The sequence below is a fragment of the Triturus cristatus genome, chromosome 11 (genome assembly GCF_964204655.1).
Source record: "Triturus cristatus chromosome 11, aTriCri1.1, whole genome shotgun sequence".
NCBI lineage: Eukaryota > Metazoa > Chordata > Amphibia > Caudata > Salamandridae > Triturus > Triturus cristatus.
Window position 1 is genome coordinate 783,489,284 of NC_140594.1, and position 26,450 is coordinate 783,515,733.

The window sequence follows — 26,450 nt, forward strand, 5'->3', positions numbered from 1 at the left end:
TGGTTGTGGCTGTGTGTGATTGTGTGGTTGTGGTTGTTTGTGTAGTTGTGTGTGTGGTTGTAGTTGTGTGTGTGGTTGTAGTTGTGTGTGTGATTGTGTGTGTGGTTGTGTGTGTGATTGTGTGTGTGTGTTTGTGGGTGTGGTTGTGTGTGTGAGTGTGGTTGTACGTGTGTGTGTGTTTGGTTGTGTGGTTGTGTGTGTGTGGTTGTGTGTGGTTGTATGTGTGGTTGTGTGTGTGGTTGTGTGTGTGGTTGTGTGTGGTTGTGGTTGTGACAGTAATACTAAAAGCATCTCAAAATAAAGGAACACAAACATCGAGTTTGTGGAAAGAGAAAGCATGTTGTAAGTCAAACGGGCACAGCAGGGCATTAACACAACACCAAAACAAACAAGATCACTTAGCGAAGACTGAGTGCTGATAATGGATACACACAGCCCATCATCTTAAGAGTTCGATTGCAGCCAATGTGCACTCAAACCTGCCCCCTCCTTGTGAGTTGCACCCCATATTTCAGGAGTTGTAACTGCTGCACCCACCATAGCGCTTTGAGATCTAAAGCGCTACCTAGGTCTAATCGATTAACCAGTCGTCAACATGCTGTGCTTTTAAAGAGAATGTGCCAAAAGTTTCCAGCTTCCTCATCATGTCCTCATGAAAGCGCCAACGAAAGGACTCCCTGAATGGAGCAACGGACATGAAGCAGCCGCTGTGATCAGAAATAAACACTGTGAACGTTGTCCAGTTTCACAGTAACATTTCCTTAATGTTCTTTAAGTCACAAAACAGTAATAAAAGCATCTCAAAATAAAGGAACACAAACATCGAGTGTGTGGAAAGAGAAAGCACATTGTAAGTCAAACGGGCGCAGCAAAACAATAACACAACATGTTCTTTGATGTTTGATGATCTTTAAACGAGAACATCAAAGGGGCGCCGCAAAAGTGATCGCGGGCGAAAGTGAAAGTGATCGCGGGCGCTTAATGAGCATGACGATGTTTGCCAGCCTCTGCTCCTAAGCGCGTGCCCGCGCACATGCACTGTAGCTCTAGGCTGGCCATGGCAGCATTTTTTGAGCCCTCACAAAAAGTCTCGCCAGACCAGTGCATGCGCTGGGTCAGGCGAGACCTAAAAACGGGGATTGGTGGTAGGGAGAAGAAGCAACAAGCAAGAAAAGAGGGTGCAGAGGAGAAGAAACAGTCTAGAGAGCAAGATGGGTGAGAAAACAATAGGGAAGTATAAAAGGGCGAGTTCAACATTGAATGCGTAAGAGAGAAGCACTCCGGTGACAGAGAAACACATGAGGGAGACAGTTCGGAAAAAACACAGGGCCGGCTTTAGTGCTGGTGGCGCCCTGTGCGGCATTGCTTGTTGGCGCCCCCCAATGACCACCTCCACCACAGATTCTCTCACTAGCACCCTTTAACAGTGACCAAGTCTCCATAACCACACTCTCTCAGATGCATTGAATTAGTTATATAGCGCCACTCATACCAGTGTTGGGTGTTCGAGCACTTTGCATCACACACACATTACACAGAGACAATCAATCATACATGTGTAAATCAGTGTATAGGAAGTGTTACATAAGCCAAAGGACTAAAGTGTAGGAGTTATAGGTCATCCATACTGGTAGGCAGTATAGTTTAAGAGTGCTTGGTGTGGAGAAGCACAAACTCATAGTCGAAAAAGAAACAGCATAGTTGGAAGTTTTCTTTAATAATATGAATCGGGGGAGGAGCCTAGCGCGCAACCAAGATGGCCGCGTAGGTGCGAGGCTCCCGAGTACCTCCGCAACCTCCTACATTTATCCTGTATTTATCCTGCCTCGGTTGAGGGGACTGTGTTGGTGAGCCTGAGCTGAGGTGGTACCCGTTTCCCATTCTCAAATCGGACCTCGGGTGCCGGAGTGAGCACCGATTGAAGTTTGCGGCCTTCTCCTCGCCGGACCCCGGATTTGCGCTGAGGGGTGACCTGGTGGCAAAGTGAACAACAACGGCGGGCTGGGCCTGGTAGGTCGCGTACCCCGCACTTTCGCTTTCACTTTCGCACCCCCTCGCCTTCTCTGCGAGTGAGATCTCGGAGCTCTTTGCGTTGGTGTGGCCTCGCTGGGGGACCCTGCCTGCCTGCCGGCTGTGACCCACCCCGCCGATCTGGGGTGGCCCCCCTCGGAGCTTGTGGCCCCGATTGCCTGCCCTCTACGGCGTCGCTGGTGCGAGTGTGAGAACGGTGGCGATGGCCACGAAACAAGATGGAGATCGATCAAAGACCAAGTTGACCCGGCGTGGTGCCGCACACCAGTCCAACATCACGGACCGCTATACCCTTCAGAGGGGATCTCCTGGCGGACCACACAAGTCCTCTGAGGGCCCTTCTGATGCTCCGGACTTGCCCACGGATCTGACTCTGCAAGACGTCATGGGCGCCATTGCCGAGATGAAGGCCTCGGTGGGCCAGTGGTTCGATACCCTGGCACATAAGATCGACGCGGTCCTTGTGGATGTTGGCCTGGTGAGGGCTGATCTCTCTAAGACCAACGACCGGGTTGATTCTTTGGCCCACACCGCATCGGGCCTCACGACTGAGGTGGCGGCCCTACAAACGGAGGTGCGCCGACTTCGTCAGGCGAGTGCGCTTATGGATCGGCGCCTTGAGGATTCCGAGAGTCGGGCCCGGAGGAACAACATCCGCATCATCGGGGTGCCCGAGGGACGGGAGGAAGCGGCGGCGGATCTATTTGTGGAAGACCTGATCGCTACCCATCTCCAGCCAGGGGACTGAGTAAATTTTTTGCCGTGGAGAGGGCCCACAGAGTTCCCGGGGGAAGGCCGAAGGTCGGAGCCCCTCCGCGACCTCTCATTGCCCGGATTTTTAACTTTCGGGACAGGGACGCGATCTTGCAAGCCTCCAGACTGCAAGGGCCGATTAAGCTGGAAAATATGGAGGTGAACTTTTACCCTGATTTTACCCAAGCGGTCCAAAAGCAGAGACTGAGCTTCCTGGGCGTCAAGCGCCGACTTCGGGACATGAACCTAAAATATGCCATGCTCTTCCCGGCCAAGCTGCGAGTGGAGGTGGATGGTCGCACGCACTTTTTTGATCGTCCCAAAGCAGCCGGGGACTGGCTGGATACTCTGTCTGGGGATCGTGGTCGGGATGGCGGGGGGGGGGGGCGGTGGGAGGAAACGGCCCACTGGATCGGGACTGAGGGGTTGATATTGGTCCTCACTCTGGACGACTATGATGCCACTTTCGACTAAGCTTCTGTCTTTGTTCTTTCCTCTCCCATGGAGGTTGTGAGGGGTCTGGAAGGGGTACTCTTTCCTCCTCTAGGGGGTCTAGCTAGTTTCATTATATAGGGGCGACAGGCACACTGCAAGTTGGGGGGGCTGTCCGGGCTCATGCAGGGGTGCAGGGAGGGGGGAGTTTTGTTGGGGCGGGTGGGTTGGGGTGGGGTGCTGTTCGTTTACACCACAAGGCAAATGTATCATTGTGTTATCTTTAAAGTGCTCTCTGGGGGACGAGCGATGGCTTCTGTTTATAATGGGGGGTAGGGGACTGAGTTTGTTGTCCTGGAATGTTAATGGACTGGGGGACAGGATAAAGCGAGGTGTGGTCCTGCAGTTCTTGAAGCAAATTTCGCCCGATATAGTTTTTCTGCAGGAGACACACCTCATTGGCAACTCCTTTCGTGCTATGAATCGACGGGGCTACCGCCTTGTGGCCCATTCGGGCTTCACGTCTGGTTCAAGGGGTGTGGGCATTATGGTTAAGAACTCGCTCCCGTTGGAGATTGATGAGGTGCTCCATGACGACAGGGGACGCTACACGGTTTTGGTGGGCAGAATGGAGGGCAGAGTGGTTGTTTTTGTGTCAGTATATGTCCCGCCGGGGCTGCAGACGACCACCTTTGCGGATCTGGGGCGCCTCCTCCTTGGCCTTCCGGAGGGGATTCTAGTGGTGGGGGGGATTTTAATGCTGTGGTTTCCGGAACTGTGGACCGTCACCCCCCTAGGGATCTCCCCCGGGCCCAGGCGTGGTTGCCTGGCCTCTTGGATACCTTGGGGCTGGTGGATTGTTGGCATTTGAAACATCCCACGCAGTTCCAGTATACCTTCCACTCCGGGGTTCATGGTAGCCTTTCACGACTAGATTATGTCCTGGTTCCGGCGGCTCATGTGGGAGAGGTGAGCCATTTGGCACGGGGTATCTCGGACCACTCCCCGCTCTTGTTGCGCTTTGATATTCTTCCGAGGGGAGAGGGTCGGGTGGTCCCGATTAATCCCTGGTACCTGCGTGACCCCACCATCCGCGCGGAGTTGGTTAAATCCCTTAAGCGCTACTTTGACGAGAATATGGGGTCTGTGTCATCGGCGGTCTCACTGTGGGAGGCGTTCAAGACGGTACTCCGAGGGGAGGCCCTGTCCCTTATTTCCCACTCCCGGAGGCGCGAGCAGGAGGAGGTGACCCGTGTTGAAGCTGAGATAACCGAGTTGGAGGGGGATCTAGAATGTGGGGTGACGGATAACAAATTACATGTTCTCCGACTCAAGCAAGCGGCCTATAAGGCCCTCGTCACGGAGGCGGCCAGGGGCCTCAGTAGAGAGCAACAGGGGAGACTGTATGATGTGGGTGATAAGGCTGGTAAATTGCTTGCGTGGCTGGACAAAAAGGAGAGAGCGAGTCGAGTTGTCCCTTTGATTGAGAAACAGGATGGTGTGTGTGTCACTGAACCGGAAGAAATTGTTTCTTGCTTTGCAGACTATTTCCGTGGGGTGTATTCCCCGGTGTCCTCCCGCTCTGAAGAGGATTCCCATGCCCTGCTCAGAGATATCGCGCTGCCTTCCCTTTCGGAGGAGGACAGAGTGTCGTTGGACGCCGCTCCAACTTCTGACGAAATTGCCCTCGCCATACGCGCGGTCGCTTCCGGCAAGGCCATGGGTCCTAATGGTCTTCCCATCGAGTTGTATAAATTGCGACCGGATACGCTGGCACCACATCTCCGTGCTATGTTCCTTGCGGCCCACTCGACGGGTTCCCTCCCGCTAGACCAGCGTCTGGCTACAATTGTGGTTATCCACAAGGAGGGGAGGCCGCGGGACCGAGTCACATCCTATCGGCCCATTTCGCTATTGAATGCGGAGCCCAAAATTCTTGCCAAAGTGTTGGCCAATCGGCTGGTCGGCGTAGTGTGTGACTTGATTCACCAAGATCAGTCCGGCTTCATCCCCCATCGCAACACAGCGCTTAACCTGCGGCGTTTGCATGGGGTGCTCGCACGTGTCCCGTACATACGGGAGCCGGCCATCTTGGCGTCCTTGGACGCCACTATGGCGTTTGACACACTGGAATGGCCATATATTTGGGCGACGCTCGCGAAATTTGGGTTTGGCCCTGGGTTTATCAGTTGGGTTAAATTGTTGTACTCTGGCCCGCTGGCACAGGTGGTCGTGAACGGTAGAGTATCGGCTCCATTCGAGCTGGGCAGAGGCACGCGGCAGGGCTGCCCGTTATCGCCGCTCCTTTTCGCGCTCGCCTTGGAGCCCCTGGCGGAGTGGCTGCGGTGGGAACCTTCTATTCGTGGTCTCCGCTGGACCCCCGAGTATGAGGACCGCGTATCTCTCTACGCTGACGATATTCTCCTATACCTGGCTTCCCCACGTAAGTCATTGATAGTACTGGTTGATGTATTGCATTCATTTGGTCTTAACTCCGGCCTTGTCATCAACTGGGCTAAATCGTGCGTCTATGTTCTCTCTGGGGAGGAACCTATCCTTCCGCGGGGCTGTCCTATCCAGATCGCCCCACGGGGATTTCGGTACCTGGGGGTCTTCATTACCCTGGATGCGGAGGCCCGATATAGTCAGAACTTGCTTCCCCCCCTCCAGCGCCTGAAGGAGGATGTCGCACGTTGGAGGCGCTTGCCGCTCTCGCCGCTCGGCCGGGCGGCATTGTTTAAGATGATGTCGCTGCCGCGTTTCCTGTACGCTCTGCAGAACACTATGGACGTCGTCCCGGCGCGCTACTTCCGCGAAGTAGAGAGTTTGCAGCGCCGCCTGTTCTGGGAGGGGAGGCCGCGTATCGCTCTGGCGAAGCTGACGCTCCCGTGGTATGACGGGGGGATTGCCCTCCCGGATATCAAGCGGTATTATTGGGCCTCCCAGCTGGCTGCGATTAATCACGGCATGTACGGGCCCGCTCTAAACCCAGCCTTTGAAATGGATAAGATGTTACTGCCGGGTGGTGATTATAACCATGCGCTTTACTCCAGCTCGCTCGACGCACGTCTGACGGGGCCCACACGTGTCATGGTACAAGTGTGGCACGCGGCTAATGTAGCGATGGGGTGGAAAGATCGTTTGACTCGGGCGTCGCCACTATACGCAGCTGAGCAGTTGGGCACCCTGTGGACTTTGAAGGGCTTCGAGAGGTGGGACATGATAGGCATCAGCAGGGTGGGTGATCTTTGGACTAGGGGGGGATTCAAAACGTTCGAGATGCTGCAGACGGAATTCCAGTTGCAGGATAGGGAGTACTTTCGGTATATGCAGATCCGTCATGCGCTAGGCTCCGTCTTCCCGGATGTTGCCTCCATCCCGGAGTATTCCCCTCTGGAAGACAGAGTGCTGGATGGACATGTACCGGAAAGCACGATTTCACTAATCTATAAAAAACTTATTAATGACCGCGCGGGATTGCTAACTAGCCTTCGTCAGGCATGGGTCACCGATGGCTTGGAGCTGGACGACGAGGACTGGGTCTCTGCGGTGGCCTCCCCGAAAGAGGTGGCCATACCGGCCCGCCTTCGCTTCGTCCAGCTCAAGATACTCCATAGGGTCTACGTCACGGGGCCAAGGCTATTGCGTATGGGTTATGCTGTGGACGGGCTGTGTAAGCGTGGGTGTGGTTCCTTGGGGACCTTTCTTCATATTTTGTGGGACTGCCCGGAGGTGGAGCGATTCTGGCGTGGTGTGCATGAGGTCCTGCGGGTGGTTACGCGTGTGTCGCTGCCGCCTGAAGTAAGGAGATGCCTTCTGAATGTGTGGGAGCCAACCGACTACTCGGCGCCGCAGACGTGGTGGGTGACTCTGGGATACATGGTGGCCAAACGCGACATTGCCCAATTGTGGGGTTCCCAGAGGTCGCCGACCGTCTCGGCCTGGAAGGTCAACATGGACTGGTGCATGTTTCGGGAAAAGGTGGTGTATGTTGCGAGAGGTAAGCCTGGGACATGGGTGAAAGTATGGGGCCCCTGGAACGCCTACCGCGGGGGAATCTGTACCCCGCCGTTATTGCCCGATCCGTCTCCGGCCCCGTCCCCTTAGCCGGTTTATCGCCCCGGTACCGGACACTGAGTCCACCTAGTCCCTGTCCTGACCTTTCCCCCCCTTGATACTCCTATGGATTGGTAGGGTCCCCCTTCTAGGGGAGCACATGTCGCTGTTTCCGATTGTGGGTTGCCTTGTGGATTTGTTTTTTGTTGTTATTTATACCAAAAAGACACCGTTATATGGGTTCCGGATGGTGTGGCTATCAACGCTGCTAACTCCTGTGCATTTCCCTTTGCCGCAGCATGTGCGCTATTGTTTGTACCATATGCTCCTTCTGTCTGCTAGCGGCCGGCCTGAAGGTTGTAGGCCCATCTGTGTATATTTTTTTAATTTTGTAATAAACGGTTTCAAAAAAAAAAATAATAAAAAAAAATAATAATATGAATCGATTTCTAGCCAAATTAACCCTTTTTGCAACATTAACCAATATTCTAATAATGTATACTTTGCAGTGTGTATGCAGTTCTAGGATGAACGTTAATAGCTCATTATTCTATATTAGGACTTTAAGTTATAAATTGCAAGTAACAAAAAAGATGTCTCTTTTGAAAGCAGTAACCTGCTGATCTGTTTACATCATACGCACTCTGTAATCTAATTAGTACACGTTCTTTGCAGCAGGCATATTAACCTTCTGCACTAACGTCACCTAAGTCAAAACCTCAACTATTCAAAATGCTGATCTCTCTCCAGGAAGATAATTAATCACATGAGTTATCTTTACATTTATGTGAGGCCTGGTAATTGCGGGGGTAAGAAAAGCTGCAGCAGGTGCTTCAAAAGCATAAGAAACTTTCAAACACGGCGCCCCCAGGAAGCCAGCACCCGGTGCGGTGGCTCCGGTCGCACCGCCCTAAAGCCGGCCCTGAAAAAACATGTCCTCTCATAGTGTGCTTAAAAAAAAAGAAAAACTTAGTCCTTAAAAAGCAAGCAGCAAAAAGGTAGAAGCCAGCTAATTAAAAGTGATGGTATTTAAGCAATGCTCCATGGGAGGGACAAACAAAAGATTGAGAAGATGGGATATGAATAAAAAGCAGGGAAATGAGAGTGACGGAATGCTAAACAATGGGTAAGCACTGGGCAGGCCCGAAGCCCCTTTAGGTTCTTGTCGAGCCCACAATATGTCTTGACATGGACAGCAAATGCACTGCCTACTACGCAAGAGCTAACAACTGTGATAAACAATAGGGACCTAGTAACATGCTTCTTACCACGTCTAATGAACCATCTGACAATTTGGCACAGCCAAGCAAAATGCAAAGTGATACAAATTGGTATCGATCTGCAATATGTAACACAGATCAAGATTAGGTCAAACAACTGCAAACATTACAAAAAAATTAGTAAAAACAGTCACGTATTTTCTCTGGGGTTTGGAGTAGAGCCAATAATATTTATTTTGACTATTGACAATTTTAGGAAAAGGTACCAATCCTTTCTGTAAAATTTGCATACAGAAGTAAACACTATAGTTCATGGAGTATAATGAAAAAAATACCTAAAGACACAGAACCTTTCAAAGCGAAGCCATGCACTTAAGGTTCAACAATATAAACTTCTCTCATCGATGTAGTCCTGGACCTTGCTTCTGCTCCAGGAGAAGTAAATACAGGTACATTACACTCCAATAAGCTAAAACTGTTTTTGCTTCAACGAAATAATTTATTTGGATAATATTTAATGTGGCTCTTGAAATTGCCCTTAAACTCCATTTTCTCAACCTCCACAGCCTTCCAAACCCTGCCACCCATACGGCACCCCACACCTGGGCATTCTAAAGTAAGAGTGGCCAAGACAAGGGCATCACCTCTTCGGACCGGAAGGATCTAAGGCCAGAACCACTACTGCCAAGGTAAGTCACTCAATGCCCTGTGTCTCTCAAACACCACTACACACACCATTTGACTTTCACACCAAGACCACAGCAAGCATTGGCATCGCCAGTCGGTCTCTGCAAAGGGAATGCCTAATTAGGGCTGTACAAGAAGCACCTTATTATTGAGACTACTAGAGTTTGCACTCCAATATTGAAAGACGCTATATAGGAGTGCACCCAATATGCAGGCAGTAACTATGACAGTGCCCTCTGTGAAGTACAGTATTGCAGTTCTCGCTCTAAAATGCAAGCATGGTTTAGTGCATGTTTTGAAAATGCAGGTGCAATCTATTAGAGTTCGCTCTCTGAAGTGCAATCGCAGTCTATTATATTGATTTATCTGAAAAGCAAGCCCATACATTATTGCGGCTCTTTGATTCTCTTTGCAATGCTAGAACAATCTACTCATGTTCTCTTTCAGTTGCAAAAAATGCAATTTTGTGCTGTCATGGCTATGCAGATGGCTGTTCCAAGATTATGTGGCAAAACAGCCCTAGTTCCAGAATAAGTAATAATAGAAAGTGTCTGGCGTACAGTGGGGATTACCTCTTCCTAGAAGGTACAGGAGTCTCCACATTCTGCGCTGGGACCAGTACTCCCTCAGCGTTGGTCACAAGACTATTATCCAGCACACAAGAGAAGCATAAGCCACAGAGCAATAGAGAGTAAAGGGCAGCTATACAGGGTTACGAAAGCATGGAGAGTGATCAGTGTGGGTAGAGACGCGCATGGCCATAGAAATCGGTAAACATCCGAGGTGCAGATACAACAAGCATTGGCCGCGCGGCCGTAAAAGTAACGGCCGCGCGGCCGTGAAAACGAAAGTAATCGCAATCGCGATCAAAGTTTAAAGTGATCGCGATGACGGGCGCGTTGTGTGGTTAGCACGCGAGTGGTGCGCGCGCAGCCGTGATTGGCGGCTGCGCGCGTGCACGCTCGCGTGAACGCAAGCGTTAGGCCAGCGCTGGTAGTGCTTTGAAAATCCCGTATACAAGATGTCTCTCCTGAGACAGCGCATGCGCTGGCTCAGGCGAGACCTAAAAAGCACCTTGGAGATACTTAGAAATAAAAGTCATAAAACAACAAATTAGAAAGCTGCAACGTACCTGGCTCAAAACAAACGCCAAACAAGACAGACTGCACCTACAAACAAGCACTGGCATAGCCAATAGGTCTCGCTTTTGGGACCTTATAAGTATTTAGTTATGCAGCACAATATCCTTGGTGCAACAACATTAACTGTTGCATGGTTAAACACTTATAAGGCCCCAAAGGCGAGACCTATTGGCTATGCCAATGCTTGTTATGTTTTGTCCTCGGCACATTACAGCGATCACCCCCAGAACGGGTGTGATTCACCGGTGACTCATCTGTCCTGACGAATGCCTTTTCAGTCCAACACCGTGTTCTCATTATGTGTGAAAGACCTGAACTTCGCCTACTAACAAATTCAGTCTCTCAATGAGGGGGTGGCTTTAATAAATAAAATAAAAAATTAGAAAAGTGGAAGAGCTAGATCGGCTGATGTAAAAATGAATATAAGAAAAAAAGGGGGTAATGAGGAAAGCAAAGGGTGAGCTGGAGGGTTAAGGAGGAGCTTAAACATCGCCCATGTCATGTGTGACACTTTCAGCCAGTCCTGTCTTTCAGGTGGCAGTGCATTGCATTCTGGGACTTGTAATTTTGCTTTTCCCACCACATTATGGACTCACGAATGCTGTAAAGGGAAAGTCGGAGTGGGTGGAGGCGTCACACATGGTGGAGGGGTGGGCACTTGCTAGTTCTGAGTGAAATGGGTGGAGGAGGGAGCGAGAGGGCTAAGAGGATGAGAGGAAAGTGAGAAGAGACTGGGAGAAGGAAGCGAGGAAGGCCTGTGAGGCTGGGGTAGCACAGACTGTGGGGGCGGGACAGAGGAGGATGCGTCAAGAAACAGGAAGCCGGAAGTGAGGAAGATAGAATGTGAGAAAAGGGAGCACGTGGGAGTCAACGAGAGAAGAGGGGTGGGTGATGGAGGGAGGGGGTGCGCGGGAGATGGAAGGGGGGTGGGAGGGATCCGCATTGAAATCGCGTTCATCGGAGAACTGAACAAACCAAAGGTGGGGTGAGGTGGTCCCCGTGGGGGGTGTGGAGAGGGGGGGCAGAGAGGGGGCATGGAGCGGTGGGAGAGACCTGGTGTGGGTCCTGGGCAGGCAGGGGGGAGGTTAACATCTAGGAGAGGGAGAAAACCTGCAGTGGACACGGGATGCATGAAGTAATATTCTGTGGGAAATAGATGTGATGGCAGTGGGTTGCAAGAGAAGTGTCAGAGAATGAATGGGGCGAAGGGGAGTGGGGTGAAGGGCAGCGAAGTGGAAGAGTTGTGGAAGAGTTGTGCAACAGAATGGGGATGAAGGGTAGTGGAGGGAAGAGTTGTGTGGCAATAGGGGTGGAGGACAGTAGAGTTGAAGAGTTATGTAGCAATAGGGGCGGAGGGCAGTGGAGTTGAAGAGTTATGTGGCAATAGGGGCGGAGGGCAGTGGAGTTGAAGAGGAGTGTGACAGAATGAGAGTGAGTGAAGCGGGTGGAAGGAAGGAAGCCTAGTGTGACAAATTGGGGGTGAAGGGCAGTAGGGTGGACGAGTAGTGTAAGAGACAGAGTTGGGAGAAGCCAGGGTTACGGTCCGTGTAGAGTTTGGGGGGCAGGCAGAATTAAGGTAAAAGAGTGGGGGAGGAGGGGGCAGGTAGCATACAGGCGAGTCGGTGGGTTAGAACAGTAGTGTGACAGCATAAATAGAGGTGCATGGGTGAGAGAGGGCGGTGACGGGCAGAGCGGAAGTGGGGGACAGCGGGTTGATGGTAGGGGTACAGTGACAGAGAGCGGAAGTGGGGGCAGCGGGTTGATAGGGTACAGTGACATACAGAGCGGAAGTGGGGGCAGCGGGTTGATAGGGTACAGTGACGGGCGGAAGCGGGGCGTGACGGGAAATGGGGGTGCCAGGCAGGATGAATGAGTATTAATTATCTAAACTCAATGACTCAATGGAGATTACAGGTCTACAGAAATCAAATACTCCATCTCATCTATATTCTGTCCTGAAAGTCAAGGAGCAATCCCGCTATTGGTGCCAATGGTTAAGAACTTGGGCCTCAAAACATACTGTAATTGAAACTTGCCTATTTCAGCTGCCTCACTTAAACGACTGCCATCTCTAATCACGTCATCTCAGAAGACCACTATCCTAAATGCATTCCCCTCAACGTGTTTTGATTACTGCAATTCCATTTACCTAGGTTTATCAATGTATCTCATTAAAAAACATAAATGACAACTGGTTCAGAACTTTGACGCAAGACAGACCACAAGGACACAGCACTGTTTTCACAGAACTCAAGTTGAGTTTAAAATTCCAGTGTTTAGTTCATAAAACAGTTCTCTAGCCAAGCCTGCACTTCTTTAGTCTCACTTTAAGATATACTTTCCTACACACATCTTGAACATCTGCAGTTCCATTCAACTTGAAAATTTCAAGAGCTAAACACAAGACAATGGGAGGCACAGCATTTTCAATAATGGTAGCCCAGGAATGGAATCTGCTCCTGGACAGTCTAAAAGGAGCGTTAGACCATCTAAAATTCAGAAAAAAAATGAAAAACTTGGCTCTTTCCCCAGGCACAAGACGACAGTTCTTTCGGACAGTAGGTGGAATTGAGTTAAGAGCGGATTTAAGTGCCACAATAACCTGTGGGGGTAATGGATGTGCTTTAAAAAAACAAATAACATAATGGTCTCCATGACCTATACATTCAGAGCATCGGTTCTCATCTCTCATTCAGATACACCAAATGGATTAACTTCAAGTTAAAGAACAACATAGCTTCTACTTGAAATGCAGACCAACTGTAGGAGCTCCATTCTCTACACAAGTATCTGAAGCGCAATAATCCTGGAGCACAATCTAGTTGTGCCAAGTTCAGTACCATTTTTACCCATGAGCCTAAATCTCCCAAGTTACTTAGAAAGGCTTCCAAAACAGTGTAAGCACTACTTGTGGGAGACACCGCCTCACGTGATGTGACAGACAACAGGCATGCCTTCCAGAATCGGGTCAGAAAGATTGCTGTCAGAGGTCTAGATGCTGAATAATCAAAACAGCTACAATTCTAAAATCTAATCAAATTAGAAGAGTCTTTAAGAGACAATTGTTCAGAGTAGACAATTTACAGTAAGTTCACTGCTTTCATACTAGCAGGGGGTTGATAGGGTACAGTGACGGGTGGAAGCGGGGCGTGCCGGGAATGGGGGTGCCAGGCAGGAGGACTGGTGCAGGAAAGTTGGAGGTGATTAGGGAAACGGGGGACAAAGGTCACAGAGGGGTTAAGGGCAGAGGGGGTCGGAGGAGAGTTGGCGGAGTACATATTAGTGGTGGGCAGTAATGTCATATTTGGGCTGAAGAGAGGATGGGGGTGATTGGCGAAGCGAGTGGCAGAGTCCAACAACCATTGGCCGTGAGGCAGTAAAAGTATTGCCGCTTGGCCGTAAAAGCTAAAGTAATCGCGATCGCGATCACTCTGAAAGCGAAAGTGATCGCGATGACGCGCTAAAGTACGCTAGGGATGCGCGCACAGCAGCGAGGGGAGGGGTATGGTGCTGAAGGCTGGTGCAGGAAAGGCAGATGGCTGGGCGAGAAGGGAGGGGGGAATGCGGGGAGCAGCTGTGCGCGTGCACACCATCGTGCACTGAAGCTTGTAGCCAGCTCAGAAATGTGGGTAGCACTTTCAAAACCCACCTACTAAATGTCTCGCCAGACCAGCGCATGCGCTGGGTCAGGTGAGACCTAAAAATTAACAGATTATACAAGTCAGCTATCAAAAAAACTAAGAAAAGGTACTATTCAGACAGAATTCAAAATGCTAAATGTGCAAATAAAGAATTCTATAAAATACTCAATGAATTTCACAAACCAAATTGCCTAGAAGGAACTCATCCTGATACTCAAGATTTTACAGACAAACTGGCAAATCATTACACAGACAAAGAAGACACATTGGACTCATACTTAAAACAGAAACAAAGCACCAGCACTAACCCCTGTACAAAACAACAATCCAAGAATACTCTAACCCAACCTCTCCGTTCCCTCTGACACATTTCACACGATAAATTTATGGACCTGGTCAAAGCAAGCAGGCCTGCCGGCAGCCCTTCTGACCCCTGTCCACCACAAACTCTCAAGACAATTCTTTTAACAACCTCTGCTGCCAGTCCAATAAGAAGAATCATCAACGATTCCTTAACTACCGGAATATTTCAAGAAGAACTCAAAAAATCACACATCCTCCCTTTACTGAAGAAAACAAACTTGGACCCGCTGAACCCTGACAACTACAGACCCATTACAAATGGACCTTCCTGGGCAAACTGATATAAAGAGCAGCGTTCGCCCAAATGTCATAATTCATTGAAGAGAATGACATACTCTCAGACTTCCAAAGAGGATTCCGTCCGGGAAGAGGCACTGAATCTGCCCTCCTTGCCATCTGGGATGACCTGAAGAATATAGTTGACCGCAGCAGGGTTGCTGCGCTACTCCTCTTGGACCTCTCGGCTGCCTTTGACACGGTTGACCATGATACTCTGAAACAAAGACTCTATGAAGTTGGCATAGAGGGAACTGCTCTAGACTGGATCACGTCCTACCTTCGAAACAGAACTAATGCCATCCATACCACACCTTTCTCGTCCAAACCATACTCCCCAAAAGCAGGGGTCCCTCAAGGTTCTATCATCTCGCCCATGCTTTTCAACATCTACATGAAGTCATTACCGGTACCGATCAATCAATTTCACCTCACGTGCTAGAACTATGCAGATGACACGCAAATGTTCCTTCAACTGGAATACCCCAAAGACATTTTCAGTTGTCTCATAGCCGTGGATCAGTGGATGACTTGGAGCCATCTCAAATTGAATGCTTCAAAAATGGAAATACTCATGTGTGGCGATTGGAAACATTACGATCCGCTTGCCGACTGGCCTGATGTACTGGGATCACCACCTAAATTATCGAAGGAAGTAAGAAACCTAGGAATAATCATGGACTCCAAGCTGTCGATGAATGCCCAAGTGGACAAACTAGCAAAATCAAGCTTTGTCACTATAAAAATGCTGTGACAAATTTTCCCTCATTTGGGATTTCCACACAAGGTCCAAGCTACCATCTCCCTTGTTCTGTTCAAACTCGATTACGCCAATAGCCTCCACCACGGAACACCTTTAACGACCATGAAAAGACCACAACGGATTCAGAACTCGGCTGCCAGAGTACTCTTGCATATCAAACGCGAGACCACATCTCACCTGCCTTGAAAGCCCTGCATTGGTTACCGATTGCCAGAAGATCCACGTTCAAGCTACTTCGTTTCACCCACAAAGCAATACATGGGATGGGACCGCTCTTCATCAGGAATTAAATCACCAAACTCATTCAACAAAGAAACCTACGCTCTAAAGGGGTATCTCGCCTCAAAATCCCAAGAACCAAGAAAAAAAACATGGGTGGAACATCCTTCTCTGTTCAAGCAGCCAAACTATGGAACTCTTTACCCCGCAACATAAGATCCAACGACAATCACCTTATCTTCAGAAAACTACTCAAGAATTGGCTCTTCCCCACATAAGCAAACAGAAATTTACAGCATATTCCTCTGTATATAAGCATTTATTGTCACTATAGATATTTACCTATCTTTGTGTATTGCTTTGTATAAACATAGAATAATTATGTTGTTGTAAATAAATAAACGAATAAATAATTTTTTTTTAAATATCATCTTTGGTCTACATGTACTTACTTCCATTGTGCATCTATGTACCTTCCATGTACTTGGATCTGTGTGTCTGTTACCTTTCTCCTGAAAAAGCATATCCAATGCACTACCCTATTTCTCAGCCTGTACCTCTATCAATATCTTTAATCGACATATACTTACCTCCTTTATGCATCTATATACATTCAATGTACTTATGGATCTATATATTTATCACTTTCTTCTAATTTAGCATTTCCAATGCACTACCCTATTTTTCAGCCTATACTTCTCTCAATATATCTTCTAGCCCAACCTTCTGACTCATCTCAAACTTCTTTCTACTACTCTTTCCAATGCACTACCCTATCTCTCACCCTATACAGCTAGTAATATATCCTCTACATCCACTCTCTCATTCATCCCAAACCTCTTACCACTACTATGATCCCAAAATACCCTTTCTAGACTCTCCTACTCTACCCCTCCTTGCATCATCTGGCACCTATTTCACTATACCGATCCCCCAAAACCTTTATAAACTCTCCCCTCTGACTCTTCCCCTCAAAAACCCCTTTTTACTCATCCAAAAGCCTCCTACTACTGCAATGACCTAAAAAAAACAAAATCGCACTCTTCTGTCCCTCCACTATCCTTTTCAATCAAAATAACAGACTAACTTGTTCACTTCTCAATTCTCATATTCCACTATACTAATTCACCACTAATCCTTTATGGGTTCCAGAGTGGCGTGCTACTCGCCAATGAAGCGTTTCAACACCCCATCAGGGTTACTAGCGCTATATAAACGCAAACATTTTTCCCTTTTCTACCCCTCCCCAACCCTTCTCAATCCAAATAACTGACTAACATATCCACCACTCAAATTACTTTCATGTTTTGCCATATTAATTCAACAGTAATCCTTATGGGTTCCAGAGTAGTGTGCTACTCACCAATAAAGCGCTTTAAAACCCCATCAAGGGGTAGCAAGCACTATATAAATACAAACCTCATTCCCTCTTCTATCCCGCAACCTACCCTTCTCTATCCAAATAACTGAATAACATATCCACCACTCAAATTACTTCACAATACTCATTTTTGACACTAATCCTTTATGGGTTCCGGAGTAGCGTCCTACTCAAGAGAAAAGCGCTCCAAAACCCATCAGGGGTAACAGGTGCTACATGAATGCAAACCTTTCTTCCCTTTTTATCCCTCCGTTTCCCTTCTCACTCCAAATAACTGACTAATATCCACCACTCAAATTACTTTCATATTTCACCATACTAATTCAGCACTAATCCTTTATGGGTTTCCCCATCAGGGGTAACAAGTGCTATATACATACAAACCTTTTTTTCCCCCTCTTCTATCCTTCTGCTATCCTTCCGAATCCAAATAACTGACTAATCTAGCCACCACTTAAAATTCACTTGCATGTTTCACTATACTAATTCAACACTAATCGTCTATGGGTCCCGGAGTAGTGTGCTACTCGCCGAAAAAGCGCTTAGATGCCTCGTCAGGGGTAGTAAGCACTATATAAATGCAATTACAATACAATACAATAGTTAGAGTAGCGTTTGAGCTGTGGTATACATTTGGCATTTGATCATTAATATTCATAAATGAAAGCTCCTACAGAACGTGTTGAACCAATAAATGAGTCACCATGTCCTCATCTAGTTTTTAATTTTTGCCAGTGTTTGTGATGTGTACTGCCTCAGCCTTTGACCATTACTCTACATCATTCAGCCAAGATTCCATTATCAACCCTTCCATACTCATCCATTTAATCACTGCTCTGAATTTAAACAATGCCAGGGCATGAGTTTTCTTCTAACTTTGTCATTAATGATTTAAAGTCCTATGAATCAGTGTCAAGATGATCTGGAAAGCACTGAGAGGAGTTGCTTGTCATATATTGAAGAAAGGGCATCTCGCGGTGGAATCAGTAATGGGGATGGGATACATTTTGCCTTTAATAAGGGGGTCTGTGCAGGCAGTGCTGCTTCAGGCTGAATCCTTGCAAGTATGGATCAATTCTGAATAAAGCTTGTTGGTTGATAAGATGATATGGGAGTGATTGGTTCATGCCACTTCCAGGCCTGGAAACACAGTGCTTCAGTGTAAAACACAGTTTCTTGGCTCATCAGATGGCTACTATAATATGTTGAATCTGAAAACCTTGCACCGAATACGTTTCCAGTTCAAGTGTGAATGCTCTCCACAGTTGAGCTCTAGTTAAAACCTCCTCATGACATGGGAGATGGCTCCAGATGATTTTGTTCCTAGCTTTGGTGGGGGGTGGTCTGACTGTTTAGGCAAATGAGGAGGCTCAAAGTCCCACTCTCCATGACCATTGACCACACCCTCTTCTTCCTGTATGAGCATATTGTGAACATTAGTCTGAGGTTGGGAAGTCTGCACTAGTATTCTCACACATTTTCAATCCACTGTGAGGAACAGAACAGGGTGTTGTACATTACACGGCTGATTTCAAAAGCAGGAGAGAGGAATGCTGTTAGAAACTGGTTTTATAGATGGCAAATCAAATGAACTTGGTTCAAGAGGTATCTTGCAGTGGTCGTTTTGTTCTGCATCGTCTCCAGTATGCTGTGTCTGCACATCTGCATGGATTCATTTTCAACACCAACCCCCAGGCAATTTGAGAACCATGACAATGGTTGACTTGGGAATTATGCCATAATATTCAAAGGTTTCTGTTTCTTCCAACTGCTTGGTTCCGAATACAAGCCGGATGTCTGCAATATCTGTGGAAGAGACAGGAACACATTTAGTGATTAAACCAATGGACAGAAATAAATATGAGTGCAACAGTAACTAAAGAAAGGAATATGCTCAATAAATACTATCCCCTCAGCAATGGTGCTATAGCTGGTAACTCTTTTGCCACACATTTATGCAAAGTCACATTGTCACACAGACTTCATAACTTTTGTTGACACCTTTAAAATCTTATGGAGGAGAAACATACCTTAGAAGTAGGCAGTGAACACAGCCCTCTAGCTGCACTTGTGACTTGGTCACTTACATTGACGTGCAACTGGTCACTAGCACTACATGTGCCATCACTGGAGGGGGCAAGATTGCCTCTGCACTGGTTTGACATATGTGATGCCCTCAGCTTATAGTCTGCATAATAATGTGAACAGTTAGTTGAAGATCTTGGGAGGGGCACTCCAGTCACTGTTGCCTAATAAAATGTAATGTATTTTCCCATTAGAACTCAACAAAATTGATTATTTTTTCTAGCCAAGGGGAGCATGGGATGATCAGTCTGGGTTTTTTTCAGTGGGAACTCCGATTCAAGAATGGTTTACTAATATTTCACACAATGCAGTACAGCAACCAAAGTTCTGCGCTCTTTGTGTTGCCAAGAGACAGCAGAACAGCGCCATTTCTACTTAAATATGGAGCTGCTGATCAGTGGTGTAACGCAGAGCCCTGTAGCCTCTGTACCTCAGGGGCTCCAACAACCCTTGAGATGGGGACCCCATTCAGTTGTGGTAAATAATTTAATTACCGGGACTTAATTTGATACAGAAACATAATAAAATAGCTCAGTAAATAAGAGGCAGAATCCGTGGTATTAGAGGTTCGGAATGGGCTTTATTCCAATGGTCGATTATAATCGGTTGCTCCAGGTTCCATCACCACGAAGGTTCAGGAAGTGAAGTACATACGTTATTGACAATCAATTACTTTTATACAATAGGCATTACAGTGAAGCAAATACAAGAGGCGTAACAATTGATAGTGGTGATAATATATTCGTGCGTAGCAAAAATAGGCGTAACTGGGAGTGATGAAAGAACGTCATCAGATGTGATGTCATAAGAGGGTGGTTACATGAAAGAATTTCGCAATGTCAGCAGAAATACTTGGCAGAAATGCGCGCGCAGCAGCATGACGTGTAATTGACGTGCAACTAGGGGGTGAAGGGGACTTGACATTTAGCTCTACAGGTGGCGACAGAAGTCTGGAGGGTCAAGTCAACCTAATCCCAAATCATATCTACCATCCTATGTTTAAAGAACTAAGTTATCCAAAAGAGAGGTCTCTTCGAGTAGAATCTTATTCTATACTGACTATACTGACTGTTAGTGCGTGTACAAGCGTCTAAGTGTCTACACTAGATGCGAGGGCGGAAATCTTCCATAGTAATAGGGCTATGAATTACTTGCGTAAAGACAGAGAAGCCGAGCCTTTGCTCGGTAGCTGGAAGAATGTTTACTTAAACTGCTAGACAGGAATGCATCGGGCAGGGAACGGAGCAGATAACTTCGAAGGTGAAATACAGTTTTTGGCAGACAGCAGGCTGATGTCAGGCTTCGTGAGCCGCGCAGAGAATAAGACAAAGTTCATGGTCGCAGATGCAGGCTCAGACTGGAGCTTTCAGAGGCAGAAGGCAAGAAGAGTTTGATGACAGAATCAGGGCCTACTTGCCTGGACTGTAAAATGGCATAAGTGAACCATATAAAGCCGGTGGCCTTTCATACTTAGGAATGGAATATCCGGCCTATTCATGGCGGATCTGACAGAGGACATGTTGACGGTGGACGCACATGTGTTTGCGTCTTTATAACTGGAACTGGAGGGAACATACATGTACTTGTGATTCATACATGAAACCGTTGGGGTCCAAGATAGGGGACATAACTGATCAGAAAAATCCATATTTCCACATTCCCTCCTTGTCCCCTACTTGCCCGTTAAGAGATATCAATCTTCATCAATCCATTGATCTGTTCATATAGCATCATTTGTTCTCCTTTCTTCTTCCGTGATGGATGAAATCCTGGCGGTGGAATACACGATGTGGCACACAGACCACAGATCGCTGGTCCACATTGTAGACATAGACAGCAACTGAATAGTATGAGAAGGCCAATACCTAGGAAAGATAGGACCTTCCATCCAAAGGTAGATAATACACTCCAAAACCAACCGGACCAAGTCCAGGTGCCTGGATTCTGGTGTATCTGGCTTACAATCTTATGAAGGCGAGTTATGGCTTTATATACAGATGGCGAATTTTCTGGTATGAAAATGCAACAGCTTGATCCGATGACCCTACAAGCTCCGCCCCTATCGGCCAGGATGACGTCAAGGACAAGACGATTTTGAAGCACAACAATCCGCATAGCAGACTGCTCTTCTGTTAAATTGCCTAAGGCGGAAATAGTTTCGTTCACTACTGCTTCAAGGGTTCTAGTTAATCTACGTATCAGCTTACTATTAGTAACGGTACCTATATTGGGAAAGAGACCTTTATTGAAATCTGTGTATTTTTCCCATGCTGTTTCAGTGTAATCGACTATTGGGAGATCTCTCCTTACTCTATTATATACTAAATGAGTATTTCTGTGATAATCAGGAGGAGCTAGAAAAACAGGTGGCAAAAGGAATCCAATATAGCAAGTACCATCCCAATCTAGAGGCAAACGTACATATGCCGTCTGACCACATATGAAATAGGAATGGCGAGAAGCTCTAAATGTAGACTTGCCTTGATCACTAAATTCTACTACAGTGGTGCATCTACTATGGCCCATATGTATGGAACCATTTTTTCTTACACATAGTTCACCCTTTACTGGAAATATTGACATAGCGAGCAAAATTGGAGTAGCTTCTGATTCGACATTTAGGATCATAAGATTAAGCGTAAAATTACCTAATCCATACACTTCATTTTCTAGATCAGTTCCTGTTCTCTGGGGAAGTCCCTCCTTGTTAGGGTGGCAGACTTTAAGCAAAACTAAGTTCAAATTTCCCCATACCCAGTTATCTTGATAAACTGCAGAATTCGAATCTAGAGAATTAATTAAACTAAACCATGCTCCACAGGAGCCGTTGTGTGTGAACGGGTATGGAAAGAGAGGTAGAATTCCTTTATAATTCTGATAGGGAGGGAGTCGGCCACATATCCAACAATTTGTAGCATTGCTAACCTGATGGGAATGATGTAACATACTGATAAACGTGTTATTGCGCAGCGCAAATCTATAAGACAACTCAAGCGGAGGTAATTCACTAAAAGAATGTTCAGCAGTAACATTGTAAACATGTCTAGAAATAGGATAATATATGTGCAACAATATACTTGCAGTAATTATTAAAAGACTTAAGAAAAACAAAATTATTAATGTCACTATGCAATGACTACGCAGTGATTTACAGTACGCCTGTCGTTTCAACATTTTTCGGGTGTTTTCTCTATTCAGGTCCAAGGGATACATGTCAGAGACAATTCAACCGCTTCACCTTGGAGAGGACTTAAACAATCAAATTGCTCGACTGATTGGACCTGAGTTTCAGTTTATAATGTTCGGAATTACTCCTTTCAACAAGAGGAAGTTTTGAGTCAATGGGTGAAGACACACGAGGTGTGGTATTCACATCTGCTGGTAGTCCATGAAATTTCTTGATATGACTTGAATGAATCCAGCCTTTTCTGCCCTCGATCTTCACGGCTGTCCTTGTGGTGAGCAACACCAGCTGAGGCAACTTCCACCTAGGTTCCAGCTGAGTCTTTCGATCAAAGTTCCTCACGAGGACCAAGTCTCCCGGAACTACGTCATGGGGTTTCACCTCAGTGTTGTCAGGAAAAGCTGCAGCTACCTGTGAACGACAAGATTGTAGTGCAGACATCAAGGAAGCCAAGTAATCTGTCAGCATGTTACAGTCAATATCCGTTATTTTGCGTGGTATAGGCGTCCCCCACATATTTGGTGGTCTGCCGAAGATCACTTCATACGGCGATAGCCCTGTTCGAGAGTGTGCTACCATTCTTGTGTAAAAGAGTGCAACTGGTAATGCTACTACCCAGTCGACACCTTTCTCTCTGCATATTTTGGACAATCTTATTTTCAGAGTCTGATTATGTCTTTCTACGAGACCTGCTGCTTCGGGGTGTCGGACACAGTGGAATTTCCACTGATAGCCTAACAAAAGTGAAACGTGTTTCATTAATTCGGATGAGAACGGCTGGCCATTATCTGAGTGAACAACACGTGGTAAACCGTATCGTGGGAAGAATTCCCGAACCAACTGTTTGGCAGTAGTCGGGGCAGTGTAATCTGAAACCGGGTATGCCTCCGTCCAACGGGAAAGAGCACACACAACTACGAGAACATATTTGAATCCTCTACATCGTTCCATCTGGATATAATCCATCTGGAGGACTTCAAAAGGGTGATCAGGAGGCTGAAATCCACCCTGTTCTACGGGAACGCTTTTTCCTGGGTTGAACTGGCAACAGATCATACAGGTACGAACTTTTTGTTTGGCTGCTGCTCGTAAATGTTTATTGAACCAAATGTGTTGAATGCTATCTAGCATAGCTTTTTCTCCTAGATGTGCTGGACTATGTACAGTGTTAATTATAACTTGGACCATTGAATCAGGAAGGAACCACACAGACTTTTCCTTCATCATCCATCCTTGATCGGTTTGGATCCCTCCTAATTCAGTCCATTTCTTTATTTCGTCTGGTGTAGCATGTGTCTGTATGTCAATTACGTCAAGAGTAGGATCTTTAACCGTCATACAATGTGTTGGCGTCGGGACTATTGTCTTTGTCATGTCGGATGTTTGAGTTTGAGCAGTCTGTTTAGCTGTTCTGTCGGCTAGATCATTACCTTGAGAAATGATATCAGTAACTTTCGTATGAGCTTTACATTTCATAATTGATATTGCAGTGGGTAGATGTATTGCCTCTAATAAGGCATGAATGAGGGGTCCGTGCTGAATGTGGGTACCGTGAGAAGTTAAATAACCTCTCTCTCGCCACAGCACGCCGAAGTCATGTACGACTCCGAATGCATAACGTGAATCAGTGTATATGTTGACTTTTTTATTTGTGGCTTGAATACAGGCTTGTGTCAGAGCGATGAGCTCTGCGGCTTGAGCTGACAAGGTATTTATGCAATTTGTTTCAATGATTTCAGTATCTGTTGTGACTGCGTAAGCGGCCACTAATTCCCCTGTACTTGTTCTCATACATGAACCATCTACATACAACGTCAGGTCTGGGTCTGACAACGGGACATCGGTTAAGTCTTGTCTGGGTTTCGTTGTGATTGTAGTAACTTCAATACAGTCATGGGCTAGTGGGTCTGTTCCTATTACAGGTAAAAGTGTGGCAGGATTCAATGTGTTACAGCGTCTTATTTCTATATGTGGCTGAAACAAGGTTAACTCGTACCCTGTAAGTCGCGCTATAGTCAAGTGTTGTGTTTGCGTTCTATTCACAAGAACCTCTACTGCATGTGGTACTTGAACTGTCAATGGATGTCCTAACACTATGGCATCGCTTTGTCTGATTGCTAAAGCTGTCGCTGCCACTGATTTCAGACACGCAGGCAAAGCCTGAGCTACGGGATCTAATGTACTAGAAAAATAAGCACATGGTTTGTGTGCTCCTGCTTGTTCCTGTGTGAGTACTGACAAGGCAGTACCTTCGCGTTCTGTAACAAAGAGTGTAAACTGTTTACTGTAACATGGTGTTGCTAAAACCGGTGCTTGACATAAGGCTGTCTTTAAGCTTTCAAAAGCTTGTGTATGTTCCTGAGTCCAAGGGAGAACAGTCGATGTGGCTGCCTCCTGTGTTGTCAACTGAATGAGTGGTTTTGCTAGAAATGCATACTGAGGGATCCACTGTCTACAATATGAAGTGAGGCCTATGAAAGCCCGCACCTCCTTTTGTGTCTTGGGTATTGGCATGTTAGCTATTAACTGAATGCGGTCGGGTGTAAGCTGCCTTCCCTCCTTGGACAGCGAGTGTCCAAGATAAACAACTCGCTGGACACAGAATTGCAGCTTAGAAGGGGACACCTTGTGCCCCTTTTCGGCTAGAAATTGTAAAACCGTCAGTGATGCTTTCTCACATTCGGGTTCGCTTCTAGCGGTGATCAGCAGATCATCGACATATTGAAGCAGAGCAGTGTTAACTGGCATGCGGATACTGTCGAGTTCTCGTTTTAGTGCTTGGCTATAGATGCTGGGGCTTTCTGTAAATCCTTGAGGTGCGCGGGAGAATTTAAAGCTACGTCCATTTAAACTAAATCCGAACAAATATTGGCTTTCCGGATCTATTGGGACGCTGAAAAAAGCATTCTTGAGATCAATTACAGTAAAGAATGTTGCTTCGGAATCAATAGCTGTCAGTAATGATGAGATATCGGGGACCACAGGGAATTGTGGCACAATGCACTTGTTTAATTCGCGCAGATCAATAACCAATCGATATACTGGCGGGGCCTTCGGATCTGTTCGTTTGAGAATCGGAATTATCGGTGAATTACATACATTGGAGTCTGTTTCCACAACCACTCCTTGGGCAATGAGTTCGTCAATGATTTGCAGTAAAGCCACTACAGCATCTGGTGGTAACTTGTATTGTCGCATTCGTGGTAGTACCACTCCTGCCTTTAGTGTGACTCGATATGGTGTAATATTCATGCAACCAACATCAGTAGGGCCTTGTGCCCATAGATGTGTAGGTAAAGTCTGCAATCGGGGATCCATGTCTCTAGACACATAATGACCTTTAAAATCACGTAAAAACAATCTTACTCCTTCCGGAGAACAACATATTATAGCTCCTAGAGCTTTCAGTGTTTTTATTCCTAACAGGTTTTCTGGACATGATTTAGTAAGCAATAAATCTGTAGTTCGGGTCAAAGGTCCTATCGTAAGTGGAAGAGGTTGTGACACTTCATTAACAATAGGTTTTCCTGAAAAACCAAGGGAAATATTCTGTGAGCCTGAGAGGGGTGCCCCTGGAACTTCACTACGTTTTATAGTTGTTCCACTTGCCCCTGTATCGAGTAAAAATTTTCTGTCTTGGCCTAATAATTCACTATGTACATAAGGTCCTTCTTGATCTACAGGGATCTCGATAAGGGGTAAGTCAACTTCCCTCTCTAGGCTTGTTCATGCGTATCGTTGATAATCAGGATAGTCATACTGTGCGGTCTGGTACAGTTGTCTTGTCGTCGTTTGTGTGGCAGCAACAGGCAGCGCTGGTGCAGCAGGCACAAACTGTATAGACTGTGGTGGAGCTGGCATGGACTGCGCATGCTGTGGGGCTCCTTGTTCATTCTGATCCTGTCTAGGTGGCCGTGGTCTTTCTTTTGTATTACCTATGGCGATATTATGTTTCAAAACTGGACAATCGTGTACGTAATGACCTGGCTTTTTACAATAGTTGCATATCCCTTTTATAGGTCCTGTTGAATCACCGGAATGTGTCGTACCCTTTTTATGTCCTTCAGCTGGAACTGTCTGGGAGACTAGCATTTTCATTTTCGTGTCTTTCATGCGTCTTTGTTCATGTTCTTGTTCCTCTCTAATTCTATTGTGATGGTACTGTAACATTTGTAACATTTGTGATGGAGTGTTACCTTGCCAGGTACTCTCAAATT

At 46.8% G+C, this 26,450-nt stretch overlaps 1 long non-coding RNA gene across 1 annotated transcript in view; it reads right to left on the reverse strand.

Annotated features, from left to right (window-relative positions):
- Positions 1-17,646: 17,646 nt before the first annotated feature.
- LOC146785435 (uncharacterized) overlaps positions 17,647-26,450 on the reverse strand; it is a 29,259-nt gene continuing 20,455 nt past the window's right edge. The window contains exon 2 of the long non-coding RNA XR_014970651.1: positions 17,647-18,770. This is a non-coding gene — a long non-coding RNA (uncharacterized LOC146785435). The remainder of the gene's footprint in view (positions 18,771-26,450) is intronic.